Consider the following 19165-nt stretch of genomic DNA (forward strand, 5'->3'; position numbering starts at 1 on the left):
ATATTAACACATCTGAAATCAAGAGGCATCTCGAGGAGCCTCAACATGAAACCATGTGACAGTACTCTTTCTATTTGTAGTACTTGCTTAATGTTGTGACTTCAAATTGTTGTGTTTTAGATGTCACAAGAAGGGTTGTAGTGTTTATTAAGTGCTTTTGTGCACCTTATTTCCTATGATTCTTCCTTGGCAGTCAGTTTCCTCCACTTTTTAGAAAGGGGATCCAGCCATGGGTGATTGCTTGAGTATCCCAAACTTGCATCTGGCAGGTCCAGGACTCAAACATAGTTGTATCTCTCCCCCACCTCCTTCCAAGCCTGGTTTTCCCACAATGCTTTGATGTCTTTTTAATTTGCATTCACACCCATTATTACATGTACATGTGTACAACCATAATAGAGATCAAATTTCTTTTAAAGCTAGTAGCTTACTTTTAGTGGAAATAGGTGTAAGAGTAGCCAAGTCTTAATTTTCTGGAGCACAGCATGCAAGTCCTCCGAGACTATGGTTGCGCGCAAGATTTCCCGTTAGAAGCCACGTCAATGGAAAAGCTTCAAGTTTCACGGGGCAGAGCCTGCCATGTGCAAAGTAAAGGAGGGAAATGCTGACTAGGGCCCCACACCAATTTTCCTCTTTTTAGATATTTAATGATTTGCTGTGTAGTTACTGAAATTACTAACTGCTGTGCACTGATAACCAGTGCTTCCCAATGTCAGCTATGCTTTGCTTTTTGGTTTTGTTTTATAACCTGCACCATTTTAGTTATTCCCCTTCCCTCAAGTTGCGTGACTGTAGATGGGGCCACACACTCAAACTGAAAAGCAACAGGCTGTGTCTGTCTCCTATCCATGTTTTGTTGCCCATCCCCCCTTATAGGTCAGTTCCTTTTCGTAGTTACCTGCTTTTAAGAGGGGTGCGCCGACTCCATTTTGCCACAGTTCCCACCGCTTCCAGATGTAAGATGCTGGCGTGTGTGTCCACAGTGGGCCCTTGCACACGTTGACATTTGAGATCTGTAGTGTAGTGAGGGAGCTCCTCCAAACCAACTGTGACTGACGCTGAGGAAGAGAGGTCGTTCCCAGGGAAGCTCCCACACACACACACACACACACACACACATGGTCCTCCAGCTTTGACTTTGATTACCAGAATGGTCTCTTCAGTGCGGTGGCCACTGAACTTCAATGCCAAAATGGTGGACTTGGGATCAGAAAGAGAGGTTGGTAGTTTGACTTCTGATAGCTCTGTGATTTTCAGCAAGTACTTCACCTCTCCAATTCTGGCTCTGAATGAAGGTAGTGACACATTCGCAAAGGCTCTTGGGATGGTGAGCATCACGGAAGGCAAGGCACTTGGCACATGGTAAGTATTCAGTGGCAGCTATTGTTATTTCCACAAGTGTCCCCAGAGAGCCATGGGTTCAGGACACTGAGTTGTCTTTAAAAAAATATGCCCTGCTTGGAAAATGTGCATCCCTTCTGGGAGGTTCAAGAACAGACACCCTGATTTTGAGGGGTACTTATTCCTGGGTAGCACTATAGGTCTGCTTCAGATTTTCTTCAGTTATAGCAAATCAGTCTTTTCTTCTTCCCCAGCACACCTCCTCCCTTCTCTTTGCATATTGCTTCTGACAGCTGCTACTTTTGTGCACGCAGTTTGTAGTGAAACCTTCATTAATGGGGACTTCCCAACCTGCAAAATGTAAATGACGGTGGTCTCTGCCTCCTGCGCTTCATCTGGAGGAGAAAGAGGGAAATGATAACTGAAGTTTGGAGACATATTGGGAAATTTGCAAACTAGGGAGCATCATATAATTCAATATCTTTATTTTCTTGCTAGGATAATTCCCACGGGCGGGGTGGGGGAGTGAATCAAAGCAGTGACTGGTGGACAGTAGAGTCAAGAGATGATTTCCATTCTGCTGTTTAAGACTGATCTAGAGACATGCATGGAGTTTAATTGCCAGTTTTCACCACTGCCCTGCAGATGTCAGATGCTAAAGCTTGCAAGGCTGGCTGGTAGAGCTGGTTAGCTGGTGTACAATCAGACCTGCTGGGGAACTGTGGCACAATGGAGCCTGCGTACCCTCTGAAAAAAATATTTAACAAAGAAAGAAAGCAAACAAACTGACCTAAAAAAAAAAAAGGCAAGGAAAACATGACTGTGCCCAGATGCAGCTTATTGGCTCCCAGTTTGAGTGTTTTTCACCATCAGTGTCTATAAACTTTTCAATACAAAGATCACTCTGAATCATGCAGCTGAGGCTTATTGCCAAGGAAAAGTTCCAATACTATGCACTGATTTGTTATTAGTTAAAGCATTTTAGAAATCTGATCACGATTCATCTGCAGCAGGGAAAACTAAGCTAAACAAAACTCTACTTTCTTTCATTGTCTGCTGAGCCTGAACTCTTCGTTGCCACTGTTATCCAAGTAAATTCAGGTACCATGATGTATAGGACATTTACAACTGTGCAACTCTTGTACTTCTCAGAACAGAAGGTTCTGCCGTGTATAACCCGCAAACACATAACTAGGGTTCCTACTCAGAAACAACTGCATGTCCCTACTGAGGATGCATGTGCTTACATGTACCCATACGCACAAAGACACAAAAACCCAAATGATGTTTGATGGTTTTATTGACACTTTATCCACAATTCAATAGTTCAGTCATATCCTGAAGAATTGTACAATCAATACTGTAATCAATTTCAGAACATCCCTCCCCCATTAAGTTGTTTTCCCAATGAATTCTAATGCTCACTACCCTCCAAACTGACTTACTGCTGTTGTTGTGAAGTGCCATTGAGTCGTCTCCATCTTACAGAGAATGAGACACTCCTGCCTGGCCCGTGCCGTCCTCACGGTTGTTAAGGTTGGATCGTTCTTGAAGCCACTCCTCAGCCCATCTCCTCGAGGATCTTCCTCTCTCATTGACTCGCTACTTTGCCAAACGTGATGCCCTTTTCCAGGGACCAGTGGCTCCTGGTAACAGGCTCAAAGTATGAGGGGATATGCCCCACGCCCACCCCCCACAAACAATGGAAAAACATCCGCTGGGTGGACTTTCGTAGGATGCATTTTTCCCACCAGGTGAGCCTCGAACAACTTTCTCTTGAGTTAGTGCGCCCAGTGTTGTCACGCGGGAAGGTTCTCTCTGGTCACGGTGAGTTTTTTTCATAAAAACAGTGTCGCTCTTTAGATGCGCCACGGCTTCGGTAGCGACGGCTCTCGCTGTGTTTGAGCCGCTCTAACCCCCTCCCCCAGGACCGTCGCAGTCGGCTAGTCCGCGCTTCACGGTAACCATGTGTGACCGAAAGGCCGTGATAAAAAATGCCGACATGTCGGAGGAGATGCAACAGGACTCGGTGGAGTGCGCGACTCAGGCGCTGGAGAAATACAACATAGAGAAGGACATTGCGGCCTACATCAAGAAGGAGTTTGACAAGAAGTACAATCCCACTTGGCACTGCATTGTGGGCAGAAACTTTGGTAGTTATGTGACACATGAAACTAAGCACTTCATTTACTTCTACCTGGGCCAAGTGGCCATCCTTCTGTTCAAATCTGGTTAAAGCATGGATTGTGCCCACACACCCAGTGATCCATCCAAAACCAAGGACTGCCGCCTAAGTTCCAAATACCAGAGACTGGACTCTTCAGCCTTGCTAAGGGAACACCTCCACCTTTGAACCTTTTTGTGTTGTTTGGTACAGGACCTCCTCTGTACTCCTTTGTGGTTATAAAGCAATTAGCAAATCGGCTTACATTTGTATTTATTTTCTATTCCATACTTTGCCCTGCCTCATGTTTTTTTTCTTTCCTCACAATTCATACTTAAAAAAAAAAATCTGTTGGAGATGTGTGCATTAAAAAAAAAGTGTCGCTCAAACTTTGCTTTTTGTGAAGGCCAATTTAAGAGAACAAACAGTATGCATGTGCCTGTGAAAGTTTGTTTCCTGATCAGGAAAATGGCCCAGAAACTGTTGTGATGTTGAACGCAGCTTACACAGACAGCGCTCTGCGGCAAACTCAAGTGAAAGTGGTTTTCTCCTTTCAAAAAAGGTGAAAGGTCAATTTATGACAAACCTCCTTCTCGACTTCTGTCAACTTCCCCATTGGATGCAAATGTCAACAGAATTTGTGCACTTGTGCTACAAGACCAACAACGGACCATTGAGGAGATGGGGAAGTTATCCTGGACTCTCTTGGAGCTCAGTTCAGCGAATTTTAATGGAAGATTTGGGAATGAGAAGGGTCACTTTGAAATTTGTGCCTCGGGTTCTGACTGACCAAGAAAAAGAGTGTGGAGTGGAAACATACTGTGCTTTAAAAAAAATAATTTTATTGGGGCTCTTATAGCTCTTATAACATTCTGTACATCAATTGTATCAAGCGTATTTGTACAATGCTGCCATCATCATTTTCTAAACATTTACTTTCTACTTGAGCCCTTGGTATCAGCTTCTCTTTTTTCCCTCCCACCTCCCACTTCATGACACCTTGATAAATTTTAAATTATTGTTGTTTTCATATCTTACACCAACCGCTGCCTCATTTCACCCATGATTCTGTTGTTTATCCCCCGGGAGGGGGTAGAATTATGCAACTATCATTGCAATGGGTTCCCCCTTCTTTCCCTCCTCCCCTCCCCTTCCCCACTACCCTCCTGCTCCTGGTATCGATACTCTCATTTCTGTTCCTGAGGGGCTTATCTGACCTGGATTCTGTGTATCATGAGCTCTTATCTGTACCAGTGTACATGCTCTGGTCTAGCCAGAGCTAAAAGCCAGGACTGGGGTCATGATAGTGGGAAGTGAAGAAGCCTGAAAAACCTAGAGAATATTGTGCTATTCTGCACCCTGATTGACTCATCCCTTCCTGTGACCCTTCCGTGAGGGATGTCTAATTGTCTGCAGATGGGTTTGGGATCTCTGCTCCAACGCCCCTCATTCTCAACACTATGGGGTTTTTTGGGTGGTGGTGGTGGTATCTTCTTGTGCTTTTTACCTGATTCTGTCGACACTTCATGGTTGCACAGGCTGGTGTGTTTGTTCCATGTGGGCTTTGTTTCTTCTGAGCTAGGTGGCCGCTTATTTAACTTCAAGCCTTTAAGACCCCAGATGCTATATCTTTTGATAGCCAGGCACCATCAGCTTTCTTTGTCACATTTGCTTATGCACACATTTGTCTTCAGTGATCGTATCATGGAGGTGAGCACACAATGATAAGATTTTTTTGTTCTTTGATGCCTGGTTACTGATCCCTTTGGCACCTTGTGATCTCACAGGTTGGTGTGCTTCTTCCATGTGGGCTTTGTTGCTTCTGATCTAGATGGCTGCCTGTTTACCTTCAAGCCTTTAAGACCCTAGTCACTATATCTTTTGATAACCAGGCTCCACCAGCTTTCTTCACCACATTTGATTATGTGCCCACTTTGTCTTCAGCGATTGTGTCAGCAAGGTGAGCATCACGGAATGCCAGGTTAATAGAACAAAGTATTCTTGCATTGAGGGAGTACTTGAGTGGAGGCCCAATGTCCATCTGCTACCTTAATACTAAACCTATTAATACATGCACATAGATCTATTTGCCCATCCTCATATATAAATATATTTGCATATGTACATACCTTTATTTAGGTATGTACCTCTCTAAATGCCCTTTGCTTCCTAGCTCTTTCCTCTATTTCCTTTTACTTTCCTATTGTTCCACTATCATGCTCAGTCCCCACCTGGGTTTCAGCAATTTCTCTTAGTTACATTACCCTTGAGCATGCCCTACCAGGCCTCCCACACCCTCCTCACCACCGATTTGGATCACTTGTTGTTCCCTTGTGCCTGGGTTTGTTAACACCACTACCTTTCCCCCCATGTCCCCCTCTCCCATGTCCCCCCAGAACTGTTGGCCTCGTTGTTTTCTCCTCCAGATTGTTCATCCAGCCTATCTTATTTAGACAGACCTGCAAAGATAATAACATGCACAAAAACAAGACAGAGCAAAACCAAGCAACAGTATACAACAAACTACAATAAACCAATGACCAAAAACAAAACACAACAAGAAACAAAAGCTCGTAATTAGTTCAAGGATTGTTTGTTGACCTTTAGGAGTGTTTTCCAGTCCACGCCCTGGCCCCAAATTCCACCTTCAGCATTCCCTGGGGACCTCACCGCTCCGTTCCCTTGCTGTTTGGTTGCACCCCCTTAGTGTTTTGCCTTGTTGTGGTGGGATCACCTTGAGTGCAATTCTCACACCGTGTCTCCGGTGTTGTCCTCTGTAGGGCTATGGGTCAGTGTGGGGCGTCATGTCTCATAGTTGGGCTGGCCATGGTTTCCTCTCTGTGGACTGGCTAATCTAATTGGGGTCATTGTCCTCATGACCTGGTGGGCCAGGGTGTACTCCACTCTCTCCCCCTCCCCCTTCATCTGCTCCCGTGTGCTCCGATCAGTTATGTCAGTCTCCCAGAGCAGCAGATTCAATGCTGTCCTTTGAAATAAATTCTGGGGGAAAGGGCGGTGTCCACTTAGTAGTTGGGATTGGGGCCAGCCCACCAGACCTCTCCACTGGTTCCCTCACGGTGCTCTTCTTACAACCATGACAGCAAACATCAAGCAAGTCAGTGGAAGACACCCTCGTCTCCTTGTCCCAGAAAACTCATGAAGTGAAATCAATGATCAAAATGATGCTCATTTTTTTTGAGGTGGATAGTGCATTTGGAGTTTATTTCACTAAGTCAGATGGTTAATCAAGATTTCTATTTAGAGGTTCTGAAATTATTGCATTATGGTGTGGGACAAAAAAGACCTGATGTACGGCAGACAGGGGAGTGGTTTTACCACCACATCTCAGTGCTACAGTTTTTGGCAAAAAAACCAGCATGCCTCTCTTGCCCTATGCACCTTACTCACCTGACCTCACTCAGTGTGGCTTCTTCTTGTTTCTGAAAATGAAGAGGGGCTTGAGAGGACAGTGATTTGGCAATGTAAAAGAGGTGAAGACAAAAACACGGGAGGGGCTGTCAGCCATCCAAACAGATGCGTTTGAAAAATGTTTCCAAGAATGGAATCATAGTCCCTAATAAAATGTAAAAGAAGAAAAGAGGAGAAAAAAATGATTAGGGCAAAGACCGTACAGATGTGCTTTATACAATTGATGTATGTATATGTATGAACTGTGATAAGAATTGTATGAGCTCCAATAAATTGTTAAAATTAAAAAAAAAGATTAAATTTCAATTGATGACTAAAAAAAAAAAGAATGGAATCATAGATTTGACAAGTGTAGTCAGTGTAAGGGAGAGGACTTTGAAGGTCATAAAGTTGTTTTGTAGAAAAAAAATTTTTAAATACATAGCTTTGGGGAATTTTTTATTTTTAAGGGGTACCCCTAGTATATGAGCTGAAATCTGTCCATCATTGCTTGTAAGTTGTATTCTGACTGTTCTTCTACCAACAGTTTAGTTTGTTCTGGCAACTCTTAGGTGCTTTCAATATTCTTTGCCAATAGGATTCAAATGCACCAACTGTTCTCCACTCTTCTGTATTCGTTGCTTAGCTTCCACATGTATCTGAGGCAATTCAAAAGGCCCTGGGTCAGGTCAGGCTCACCTTAGTCCTTGCAGTGACCTCTTTGTTCTTTATCTCTTGAGAGGGTCTTATTTATCTAGCACACTTGCCCAGTGCAGTACATCATTTCCTTCTTGATGCTGCCTCCATGAGTGTTTCTTTTGCCTCCAAGCAAAAGAAAAGCCTGGACAATTCAATCTTTTCTCTATGTTGTTCATTTTTTAAAAATTGTTTTATTAGGGGCTCATACAACTCTTATAACAATTCATACATACATCAATTGTGTAAAGCACCTTTGTACATTCATTGATCAACTTTTCTTTTTTTTTCATTTTCTTTTTTTACATTTTATTAGGGGCTCATACTCTTATCACAATCCATACATATACATACATCAATTGTATAAAGCACATCCACACATTCCCTGCCCCAATCATTCTCAAAGCATTTGCTCTCCACTTAAGCCCTTTGCATCAGGTCCTCTTTTTTTTCCCTTCCCTCCCCGCTCACCCCTCCCTCATGTGCCCTTGGTAATTTATACATTCTTATTTTGTCATATCTTGCCCTATCTGGAGTCTCCCTTCCCCCCCTTCTCTGCCGTCCATCTCCCAGGGAGGAGGTCACATGTGGATCCTTGTAATCAGTTCCCCATTTCCAACCCACTCACCCTCCACTCTCCCAGCATTGCCCCTCACACCCTTGGTCCTGAAGGTATCATCCACCCTGAATTCCCTGTGCCTCCAGCCACCATATGCACCAGTGTACAACCTCTGCCCTATCCAGTCCTGCAAGGTAGAATTCGGATCATGGTAGTTGGGGGGAGGAAGCATCCAGGATCTGGGGGAAAGCTGTGTTCTTCATTGGTACTACCTCGCACCCTGACTGACCCATCTCCTCTCCTAAACCCCTCTATGAGGGGATCTCCAGTGGCCGACACTTGAGCCTTGGGTCTCCACTCTGCTCTTCCCCCTTCATTCAATATGATATATATATATACATATATATACACACACATATATACATAGACACACACACACACACACACACATATATATATACATACATCTTTTTTTTTTTGCATGATGCCTTATACCTGGTCCCTTTGGCACCTCGTGATCGCACTGGCTGGTGTGCTTCTTCCATGTGGGTTTTTTTGCTTCTGAGCTAGATGGTCGCTTGTTCACCTTCAAGCCTTTAAGACCCCAGACACTATCTCTTTTGATAGCCGGGCACCATCAGCTTTCTTCGCCACATTTGCTTGTGCACCCATTTGTCTTCAGCGATCCTATCATGGAGGTGTGCAGCCAATGATCTCTATGTTGTTCTTATGAGCTTATGTTTTCTGTTGGCCCAGTTCTGAGGACTTTGATGGTTTTTACACTGAGTCGTAATCTGTACTGAGGCCTGGAGTCTTTGAGCTTCCTTAGAAATTGCTTCAAATCCTCTTTTTTATGAGCAAGCAAGGAGAAGTCATAGCCACATCGAGTAAGTTTTCATCCAGTCTTGATACCATGGTCTTCTTCATGTATTTTATATTCTGAAATTATTGCTCAGCATACAGATGGAATTAGTACACTGAAAGTATGTAATTTTGATGGACACAATTCCTGATTTTAAACCACATGGTAACCCTTTGCTCTAGTCTTGGTCTAGGTACAAGGTGCATGAGCACAGTGCTCTGGAATTTCCATGGCAAAGAGGGGGGTTATTTTACTGTGTGTTATCAACTCAGATATTTCTTTATCTAATGCCTTCTCTAAAAGTACCGAATTATGGTCCCAAACTATTGCTTTAAGGAATTAGCTCATGGGATTGTGGGTGCTGGTATGTTTAAAATCGGCACGTCAGGTACAGTGACTTATTCTAAGTACTAAGTAGAACAGAAGTGTAATAATAAATACACGAAAAACCTAACTCACTACCATTGAGTGTATGTCAACTTCTAGCCGCCCTATAGGGCATGGGAGAACTGCTCTTGTCAGTTTCTGAGACGGTAACTTTTTATGGGAGGAGAAAGCACTGTTTTCCCCCCAGGTGATTTTGAATTGTTGATCTCACAGTTAGCAGCCCAACGTGTAACCACCAAGACTCTAGTTAAACCCTTGTATCTGTTAAACAGGGATAGTACTTTAGGTACTAAGTTAATTTTCTGTATCACCATCTAATTATGATACTATTCTGATGGCCACTTCTTAGGGGAGAAGAATGAGGCTGAGAAGTACTTGTCCAATGTTAGAAGGCATTGGAACTAGGCTTTCATTCTAGGCAATATGATTCTGGATCTTCGACTCTAATAAAATTATTATCAGTTCCAGATAAGCTCTTCATAGGCCTAAATGTTGGGCTAACCGCAGCATTGGCAGTTCAAACCCACCAGCCTCTTCTTAGAAGCATGATGAGCCCGCTCTCTTAAAGATTTACATTCTCAGAAATAAATCTGCCTTGGAGAAGGGCGGCCAGCATATTCCCAAGAAGCAAGGATGGTGAGACTTTGCCTCAAGTACTTTGGGCTAGTCTCTGGAGATAGAGACATGCTTGGCAAAGTAGAAAGCCCAAACGAGGAAGACCCTCAAGGAGATGAATTGACACAGTGGCTGCAACAATGGCCGCAAATCTAACAGCAATCATGAGGATGGCACAGGATCAGGCAGTGTTTCATTCTGTTGTCTTAGGGCAGTGGTTCTCCACCTTCCTAAGGCTTCGACCCTTTAATACAGTTCTTCATGTTGCGGTGATCCCCCCAACCATAAAATTATTTTCGTAGCTACTTCATCACTGTCATTTTGCTACTGTTATGAATCGGGTGACCCCTATGAAAGGATCCTTCAACCCCCCAAAGGGATTGTGACCCACAAGTTGAGAACCACCACCTTAGGTTACCTATGACTTGGAACTGATTTGGTGGCACTGAACACAATCAGCATCACCCCCAACAGTGGTCAATAATCTGCCATGGCAGGAAAGCAGTAGAGGAGAGGGGATGAGCAGGAGTAGAATCTGGGTCCCGAATATCCCTCACTGTGGACAATGTTCACCACAGTGATAACAGCCATGGAAGTCAACCTGAGGAGCTGTAATGAGGTAATGGGAAAGGACTCGGCTGTTAACCCAACAGACCAGTAGTTCAAATCAACCATTGGCTCTGCAATCTGCTTTCATAAAGATTTACCATGGAAACTCCACAGGGTCACTGTGAGTCAGAATTGACTCAGTCTTTAAAAAAGAAAAGCTTGATTCTAAATATTTGGGTCTTACTCTTGCTGCCCCTTCCCTTCCCTAAACCCATGGTCTAATTCAGAACTAAATAATGTAGACACGCCCTCCCCGCCCACCAAGGGGGATGAACAACAGAAGTGTGGGTGAAGAGAGACAATGTAAGATATGAAAATAATAGTAGTTTATAATTTATCAAGGGGTCACAAGGGTTGGGGGAGGGAGGGAAGAAAGAGGAGCTGATATCAAGGGTTCAAACAGAGAATAAATGTTTAGAAAATGATTATGGCAACCTATGTAAAAATATGCTTGATACAATTGATGTATGGTTGTTATAAAGAGCTTTTGGAGTCCCCAATGAAATGATTTTTAAACAAACAAACAAAAACAACAAAAAGAAAAAATGCAAACAGCTTTTCCATTAGCATATTATTGGAAAAAATAATATTCAGCAATTATTGAATTCCTTTTCTGGAAGGATCTGAGATTGCCAAGCACTGAGCATAGAATTTGCCTAAAACAGAGTAATAGTATGCCCTTACTATATGTTAGCTACTAATTAAATTCTCAATACAATCTTATCAGGAGGGACCAGTCCTTGCAGAGGACATCAGGCTTGCTGAGTGGAGGGTAAATGAAAGGGAGGATGGTATATAGGGAGAGGAATCGACACAATGGCTTTAACACTGAGCTCAGACTTATTAACAGTTGTGAGGATGGTGGGGGGGCAGTGTTTTGTTCTGTTGTGCACTGGAGTCACTGTAAGTGGGAACCAACTCAAAGGAGCCTACAACTGAATCTTTACGATGATACTTTTATTTCACTCATTTTACAGAGAAGAAAAGTGAAACTCCCACAAATGAGTCAACTTTGAATTTGATCATTAGGCTAGAAAAGAATATTTTGATTTTTAAAATTAATATATTTTCCAATTTAATCCCCAAAGTAGTTTTAGACTATTATAATTTAGTTATTGTATTACTCTGTCTTAAGTGTATTCTTTTTAAAAATTATTATTATTATGTTCTTTCTTTTGGGGGGTAACATTAATTTTCTTTTAAAAATAATTTTATTGGGGGCTCATACAACTCTAATCACAATCCATACATCATTGTGTGAAGCACATTTGTTGCCATCATCATTCTCAAAACATTTGCTTTCTACTTGAGCCCTTGGTATCAGCTCCTCATTTTTTCCCTCCCTTCCTGCCACCCCCCCACCAACCCTTGATAATTTATAAATTATTTTTATTTTGTCATGCCTTACACTGTTCAATGTCTCCCTTCACCCACTTTTCTGTTGTCCGTCTCCCAGGGAGGGGGTTATATGTAGATCATTGTGATCAGTTGCCCCTTTCTCCGCTACCCTCCCCTTACCCTTCTGGAATTGCTACTCTCATTATTGGTCCTGAGGGGTTTATCTGTCCCGGATTCCCTGTGTTTCCAGCTTTTGACAGTTATTCTAAGTGATTATATTCATTTAAGTTTAAAGATAAAAAATAAAATGGTTCACACAGCCCGTTCATTCCTTGTCTTGAAATTTGCAAAATTGGACGATAGCTGTCCAAAAATTCAAAGGCATATGTTTCATCGATAATTTCTTCCAGCAGTGTCTTCAGCTCTGAAAACAGTTGAGCAAAAATAACTGAGAGTACTCTTTTTGAAAGTACTTATTTTAACTTTTAAAATGGCATTTTTAATTCTCCCAATAAAGTGAATATAAATCTAGCATTTTTCAAGGCATATGATGAACGTTGGGTATTCACTGAGTTAAAAGAGAGTAGGGAAAATTATGTTAAGTATCACTGGAAAACACTTATTGACTAGAGTTTAAGGAATTTCATTTCAGTCAGATAACTAAAACAGCCCAAACTGATAGATTCAGCAAATTGATAGTTTAAAAGTTGTGGATAAAATTGTATTGCAAGCACTTTCTCCAAGTTGTTTGGTTGTGTCGTGAGTATTAATTCTGATTTCTGATTCTGATTAGCCTACTCCGTCATTAGATGATACAGTGAGGTCATTAAGCTTAGACTCTTTCCAAGGAGAATGGGAGGAATATAGATGACCTACACTCTTGGCCTTTCCTGATTCATCCTCTTCTCACAAGAATCTGCACTTTAGTGATCCTGGAACAGGAAAATCTCTTTCTATCCAGTTAATATATTTTTCATAGGTCTCTGAGAGAGTACGCGCAGGAAACTCTTAGGATCCTTAATGATCTAGACCAGCGGTTCTTAATCTGTGGGTCTCGACCCCTTTGAGGGTCAAACAACCCTTTCACAGGGGTCGCTTGATTCATAATAGTAGCAAAATTACAGTTATGAAGTAGCAACGAAAATAATTTTATGGTTGGGGGGTCACCACGACATGAGGAACTGTATTACAGGGTCGCAGTACTAGGAAGGTTGAGAACCACTGATCTAGACTGAAGTCTAAAATAATCAAAAACCTGAGAAAGTCACGAAAGGACAGAATAATGTAGAGACGGGCAATGTCAATGGCATCAAGACAACTTTCATCCACATTTTGTGTGTGTGTGTTGCTGTAATACCCGGTACTGAAACGATGAGCATGAAATGCTGTGAGTTTTATCCTCTGGATCCAGGAGGTTGACTCCACAGGAATCTCGGGTCCAGAGAAAGCACTCCACTCTTGACTCTTGCTCTTAGGTTGGTGGTTCAAGCCTACCAGACACAATATGGGAGAAAGATGAGTGACTATGAGTGGGAATCAACTCCATGGCCATGGCAGGGATGTCGGGGATGACTAGGTTATTCTATTTCATTTTTGTATGCTTTCCATTTCATTTTTTGACTGCTTGCAATTTCCTTGATTCATATCTTGCCCAATTCACATTCTGATGAGTTCTCAATTATCACAGCTGTTTCTTCGCATTTTTCCTTGTCTCATTTGAGAATGAGGTTGTTGCGTTAGGCGCCATCAAGTCCCCTCTAACCCATAGTGACCCTTGTGCACAATAGAATGAAGCCCTGCGCCTTTCTGACAATTGTTCCTATGCCCAGTGCTGTAGCCATTGAGTCATTCCATCTTGTTGAGGGCCTTCCTCTTTTCACTGCCCCTCCCTCCACTGTACCAAACATGATGTCCTGCTTATGTTCAAAGTATGTAAGATGAAGTCTTTTCATCCTTGCCTCTGAGGAGCAATACGGCCTTACTTCTTCCAGTACAGATTGGAATGAACTTTTAGCAGTGTGGAGTACTTTCAGTGTTCTTTTCCAGCACAATTCAAATGTATCTCTTTTTCTACAGTCTTCCTTATTCAGTGTCCAACTTTCATATGCATATGGTGTAGCAGAAAACACCATGGCTTGGATCAGGCGCACCTTGGCCCTCAGAGGAACATTCTTGCTCTTCAAAACTCTAAAGAGGTCTTGTGCAGCAGATTTACCTAATGCAACATGCCTTTTCATCTGTAGTCTGCTGCTTCCATGAAAAATGGTTTGTAGTTCCAGGTAAGACAAAATCTTTGACAACTTCAACCTTTTCTTCCTTTATCTTGATGTTACCTTACTGGCCCAGTTGTAAGGATTTTGATCTTCCTTACAGTAAGTTGTAATCCATACTGATGGCTACCATCTTCGATATCTTCATCAGTAAGTGCTTCAATTTCTCCTTCCTTTCAGCAAGCAAGTTTATGTCATCTGCACAATAAGCCTTCCTCCAATCCTGAGGTCACACTCTTCTTCATATAATCCAACTGCTCTCATGATTTGCTTAGCATTTAGATTGAGCAAGTATGGCGAGTAGATACAACTCTGATACACACCTTTTCTGATTTTAAACCATGCGGTAAAAGGGGGTACCCAGAAAAAAATTTGTTTTTTTCCAAAGCTAGCTATTTATCTGGTTGTTTGTTTATTACAAAACAACCTATCACCTTCAAAGTACTTTCCATTATACTTACTACATTTGTCAAATCTGTGATTCTTGGAAACATTTTTAAAACTCATTTGTTTGGATGGTGACAGCACCTCCGTCATTTTTTCCTTCACCTCTTCTATTTCATCAAATCACTGTCTTTTCATGTCCCTCTTCATTCTCTGATCTCAGAAACAAACAAAAAAAGTTACAGGGAGAGAGGTCAGCTGAGTAAAGTGCACAGGGCAAGAGAGATATGCTGCTTTTTTGCCAAAAACTGACACACTGAGATGGCTGCCCGAGCAGGTGCATTGTTGTGGCAAAACGAGTCCCCCTACTGCCACAAATCAGGCCTTTTTTGGGTCACACACTGTTATGCTATCTTTCCAGAACCTCTAAATAGAAAGATTGATTAACAGTCTGACCTGGTGGAATGAACGCCAAATGTACTATGAATTGACAATTTCATTTGTTTTGGAAGTTGATGGATGTCAAGAAATGAGGTTCACCATCAATTGATAGTTCACTTTTCCTGAAATGAGAAAACCACTTGTACACTTGAGTTTTTCCCATAGCTCTGTCCTGGTAAGATGTGTTCAACATCACAACAATTTCTGCGGCATTTTTCTTGAGCAGGAAACAAAATTTCACAGCCCCACACTGTTCTCTTAAATTGGCCATCACACAAAACGAGATTCAAGTGAAAGTGCTTTATTAAAAAAGTCACTGTGACCAGAGAGAATCTTCCCAGGCAGCACCACTGGGTGTACTAATGGTGTTGCATGCTATGAAAGCTCTGCTCAGGTGCCCCCCAGGGTTCCCTTGTTCTGTTCCCATAAACTGCCTCTTGATCCATGTACAAGTTCTTCACGAGCACAATGAAGGGTCCTGGAATTCCCATTCTTGCCAAGGTTATCCACGGTTTATTATGGTCCACACAGAGAGCACCTTTGCACAGTCAATGACACACAAGGAACCATCTTTCTGGCATTCTCTGCTTTGAGCCATGACCCATCTGACATCAGCAATGATAGCTTTTGTTTTGTGTTGGCTTCTGAAGCCTGCCTGAACTTCTGGCAGTTCTCTGTCAATGTGTTGCTGCAGCCATTTTTGGATGATCTTAAGCAAAAGTTTCTTTGTTTGCCATATATCAGTGATATATTGTTCTATAGTTTGAGGCTGCTGAAGGGTTACTTTCTTTGGAAAGGGTGTAAATATGGATCTCTTCCAGTCAGTTGGCCTGGTAGGTGTCTTCCAAATTACCAGGTATAGATGAGTGAGTGCTTCTTCAATCTGTTGAAACATTGCAGTGGATCTTCCCTCAGTTCCTGGAGCCTTGCTTTTGCCTAATGTATTCAGTGAACTTGAACTTTTTCCTTTAGCACCATTGGTTCTTGTTCATGTGCTATCTTCAGAAAAGGTAGGCTGTTGACTAGTTCTTTCTGGTACAGTGACTGTATATTCTTTCTCTCTTCTCTTGATGCTTCCTGCATCATTCAGTATTTTCCTACATCATTCAATATCTTCCCTTTCAAAATTGCAGCTCAAGGCTTGAATTTTTATCTTGAGTTCTTTCACTTTCAGATATGCTGAACCTGTTCTTCTTCCCTTTTGGTTTTTTTAATTCTAGGTCCTTGCACATTTCTTTATAATATTTAGCTTTGTTTTCCCAAGCTGCCCTTTGAAGATTTCAGTTCAACTCATTGACGTCTTCCGTTTCTTCCATTTACTTGAACCATTCTATGGTCAGTGGCAACTTTCTCAGTCTCTGCTGACATCCACTTTGATTTTTTCGTTCTTTCATTTTTTTTTGTTTTAAACGTTTTATTAGGGGCTCATACAACTCTTATCACAGTCCATACATATACATACATCAATTGTATAAAGCACATCTGTACATTCTTTGCCCTAATCATTTTCTTTTCTTTCTTTCTTTTCCCTTTTCTTTTTTTACATTTTATTAGGGACTCATACAACTCTTATCACAATCCATACATATACATACATTAATTGTATAAAGCACATCCATACATTCCCCGCCCCAATCATTCTCAAAGCATTTGCTCTCCACTTAAGCCCTTTGCATCAGGTCCTCTTTTTTTTTCCCCTCCCTCCCCGCTTCCTCCTCCCTCATGTGCCCTTTGTAATTTATACATTGTTATTTTGTCATATCTTGCTCTATCCGGAGTCTCCCTTCCCCCCCTTCTCTGTGGTCCCTCTCCCAGGGAGGAGGTCACATGTGGATCCCTGTAATCAGTTCCCCCTTTCCAACCCACTCGCCCTCCACTCTCCCAGCATCACCCCTCACACCCTTGGTCCTGAAGGTATCATCCACCCTGGATTCCCTGTGCCTCCAGCCCTCATATGTACCAGTGTACAACCTCTGCCCTATCCAGTCCTGCAAGGTAGAATTCGGATCATGGTAGTTGGGGGGAGGAAGCATCCAGGATCTGGGGGAAAGCTGTGCTCTTCGTCGGTACTACCTTGCACCCTGACTGACCCATCTCCTCTCCTCAGCCCCTCTATGAGGGGATCTCCAGTGGCCGACACTTGGGCCCTGGGTCTCCACTCTGCACTTCCCCCTTCATTCAATGTGGTATATATATAAACATATATATATATACATATACACACACACATTCTTTTTTTTTTTGGCATGATGCCTTATACCTGGTCCCTTTGGCACCTCGTGATCGCACTGGCCGGTGTGCTTCTTCCATGTGGGCTTTTTTGCTTCTGAGCTAGATGGCCGCTTGTTTATCTTTAAGCCTTTAAGACCCCAGACACTATCTCTTTTGATAGCCGGGCACCATCAGCTTTCTTCGCCACATTTGCTTATGCACCCATTTGTCTTCAGCGATCCTATCATAGAGGTGTGCAGCCAATGATATGATGATTTTTTGTTCTTTGATGCCTGATAACTGATCCCTTTGGGATCACTCGCTCACTCAGGCTGGTGTGTTCTTCCATGTGGGCTTTGTTGCTTCTGAGCTAGATGACCGCTTGTTTATCTTCAAGCCTTTAAGACCCCAGACACTATCTCTTTTGATAGCCGGGCACCATCAGCTTTCTTCACCACATTTACTTGTTCACCCACCATTCTTTCATTTTTTTCAAATTACTTTTTGCTTTCTTCATGGGTGATGGTCTTGAAGTCCACCCACAGCTCATCAGGTCTCCAGTTATTAGTGTTCAATGCGTGTCAGTTCTTGAGATATTTTCTAAATTCAAGTTGGATAGACTCAAGGTCTTATTTTGGCTCCTGTGGACTTGTTTTCATTTTCTTCAGCTTTATCTGGAGTGTACAGATGAGCAATTGATGGTCTATTTCACAGTTGGCCCCTGGTGTGGTTTCAGTTGCTGACTGGGTTTCTCCACTGTATATTCCCACAGATGTAGTCAATTTAATTTGTGTGTTTTCCATCTGGGAAATTTATGTGTACAGTTACCTTTTGTGTTGTTGATAAAAGGCATTTTCTATGAACAAGTCATTAGTTTTACAGAATTCTATCATGAGATCTCCAGCTTCATTTCTGTCACCAAGTCCATATTGTCCGACTGCCATTCCTTCTTGTTTCTAAATTTTGCATCCCAGGAACCGATAACTATCAGTGCATCTGAATTGCTTGTTTGATCAATTTCTGACTCAGGTTGCTAGTAGAATTTTTCAATTTTTTATCACTGGCTTTTGTGTTTGGTGTATAAATTTGAATAATAATTGTATTGATTGGATTTCATTGAAGGTGGATAGATAAAATCCAATCACAGATAGCATAACATGTCATGATGGATGTAGCAAGGTGCTTCCTGTCATTCCTAAATCCATACTTCATATGTACATTCCAAGATCTGATCATTAGATTTTTGAAGCTGTTTTTTTTTTCTTCACTGTGAGTAGTGCCACATCAGCAAATGAAGATCCAGAACGTTCTACTCCCATTGGCTTTACCTAACTCAGATCACCGAGGTCCTGTCCCCTCAAAGAAACCAACTCCTTTTCAGTCACTATTTGAGTAACCTAGGTCCCGATGCACCCCTCTGCGGGCAATATCACTGACAATATTCTGCTTCCTGTGTTTATGCTTTCAGTATTTGACAGTCCTTCGAAGCTGTCCATAAGGGTTTCAGTGCCTTCTTCAGAAGTGGGGAGCTGAGCCCTTCTGTCTGTCCTTAGTCTGTAAGCTACACCGAAACCTGCTCACTATGGGTGACCTTGCCTATGAAATACCACTGACATAGCGTCCAGCATCACAACAACACACGACCCACCACCGAATGACAAACTGTCAGACAATGAGGTTGAAATCAACAATCCTAATAATTGTGTGTATATATGTATATATACAATCTTACAATTTCAAATAAAAGTATACACTTTTATCATTGCATTTTAGTACTTAGTGGAGTTATATTCAGGTTTGGGGAGGCCTGACACAGTCTTGGGCTTCTCTTTAAGCATGAGAATACAAAATTATGAATGTAAAGTTAGGCACACACCCTT

General features: G+C 42.2%; 1 protein-coding gene and 1 pseudogene across 2 annotated transcripts in view; both read left to right on the top strand.

Moving 5' to 3' along the window:
• The window catches only part of DNAJC6 (DnaJ heat shock protein family (Hsp40) member C6), a 191160-nt gene that overhangs the window by 59395 nt on the left and 112600 nt on the right, over positions 1–19165 (top strand). The window lies entirely within an intron of this gene.
• Positions 3207–3774, top strand: LOC142436064 (dynein light chain 1, cytoplasmic pseudogene; annotated as a pseudogene).

The sequence above is a fragment of the Tenrec ecaudatus genome, chromosome 1 (genome assembly GCF_050624435.1).
Source record: "Tenrec ecaudatus isolate mTenEca1 chromosome 1, mTenEca1.hap1, whole genome shotgun sequence".
Lineage (NCBI taxonomy): Eukaryota > Metazoa > Chordata > Mammalia > Afrosoricida > Tenrecidae > Tenrec > Tenrec ecaudatus.